This window comes from Octopus bimaculoides, chromosome 22 (assembly GCF_001194135.2).
Source record: "Octopus bimaculoides isolate UCB-OBI-ISO-001 chromosome 22, ASM119413v2, whole genome shotgun sequence".
Classification (NCBI taxonomy): domain Eukaryota; kingdom Metazoa; phylum Mollusca; class Cephalopoda; order Octopoda; family Octopodidae; genus Octopus; species Octopus bimaculoides.
Genome location: NC_069002.1, coordinates 9766989 through 9768976, shown reverse-complemented (window position 1 = coordinate 9768976; position 1988 = coordinate 9766989). Strand labels below are relative to the sequence as shown.

General features: G+C 32.6%; 1 protein-coding gene across 3 annotated transcripts in view; it reads left to right on the top strand.

Moving 5' to 3' along the window:
* The window catches only part of LOC106871401 (homeobox protein HMX3-like), a 91015-nt gene that overhangs the window by 26948 nt on the left and 62079 nt on the right, over nucleotides 1–1988 (top strand). The window lies entirely within an intron of this gene.

Genomic DNA, 1988 nt, shown 5'->3' with positions numbered 1-1988 from the left:
AAATATATATATATACATATATGCATCTGTCTGTTTGTTTGCATGCGTATATGTATGCATACATACATGTATATAGTCGATAATACATGTATGCAAGTATGTATAAATGTTTGAGTGTATATATTATGACGAGTGAGACCTGGCATTTCGACATTTTTCTTGTAACAACCTGCTTGATGCTTGGCTTAAATACATTGAGTAATCTCTCAGTAAATCTCTTTGTATTAGTTATAACAATAGATATACAAACACTATAAGATATACATCATAAAAAAAGTATAATGGCTGTTATTCTCGAGCTGGTATCAATTAGTCGTATATACATATCATGCACTCGCTAATTGATTTAGGTACGTATGTACTCGCACGCTTTCACACATACCCTCTTGGTTACACACAAACATATACACACAAACATACATATATCCCCACTCATATAATACACACACATGCATACATACATACATACATACATGCATACATACATACATACATACATACATACATATATACATACATACATATAGTCAAAGGGCGGTTTTAACCCAATAATTTGCTCGCTATTACAACTTTATCAGCTTAGAATTCAACTATTGATTCAGGATAATTCTGATGGCCAGGCTAATTCTGGATCTCTGGAGTTCCTTCACTGGACCTTGATTGGCCCTTTTATATCAGGAGGACTGAATCATACGTGTGTTCGCATATTTTGTGTGTGTGTGTATATGTATATATATATATATATATATATATATATATATATATATATATATATATATATATAAAATTCTCACCATCATCATCGTCATTGTCATTATTATTATTATTATTATTATTATTATTATTATTATTATTATTATTATTATTATTATTATTTATTATTATTATTATGAAGGCGGTGAGCTGTCAGAATCGTTAGCACGCTGGACGAAATGCTTAGCGGTATTTCGCCCATCGCATTCTGCTAGCTTTTACGTTCTGAGTTCAACTCCCGCTGAGGTCGTATGAGTTGCAGAGGATGCAGAAAACTATTGTGTTAGTGGACGCAGTATACATGTTGAGTGATGGAGAAGCTTGTTGTACCTGGGTGGACACGATATGCCGTTAATCAGAACAGCGAAGTGTGTATTAAATGTTATAGATGTAGAAGAAACGGAGAGAAGCAACGGCAGATCCATTAGTTGTAACATGTTAGTGAACGAGGGAGTAACCGCCAATGATGTAATGGACTTCTTCTGGATGTGGTGCTTGGATTTATGAGTGCTAACTCGACACAGGCCGCATTTGCGTTTTCTGAGGGTGTGATGCCAACTAAGGAATTTTCTAGCCCAGTTTTTTAGTATATGAGATGAGCATGACGGATCATCAAAGACTGTTGTTAAACGGCCTTAAATTTGTGGTGAATCTGTAAATTTCTGTTGATAAGTCTTCGTGTGTAAAGATTCTAAGTTCTCTGTGAATTGTCGAGATTGTGTGTTGCGTGTGAGAAAGACACTTGTATGCAGACAATTAAAGAGGAAGGAAGAGTGGTATTGAGCTGTCAGATAAATACGTTCATTTTTTGTTTTTGTATTTTTTTTTTCTATTTGGTACTCCATCGTCATCTATCTGAAAATAGGTAAAATTAATTCAAAATTCAAAAACGATGAACAAAATTTACAAAGGAAGATTATAAATACAAAAAAAAAAGCTTTAAAAAAACTACAATAATTTTTCGAGTAAATTTAAATGACATTAGAAAGGATTAAACATGGCGGGGAAAAAAATAAAATAAACGAAAGAATTTATCTGACAACCCAGAAGTGGTACTTCAATTGGACTGTCAGATAAATTCGTTCGTTTTTTTTTGTTTTTTTGTGTTTTTTTTTACTTTGCCCACCAAAGTAGGTAAAACTATTCAAATTTCCAAAACGATAAAACAAAAGTTCTAGGGGGAAAATAGAGGTACAAAATAAAACAAACAAAAAAAAACATAAAACAGCATGATA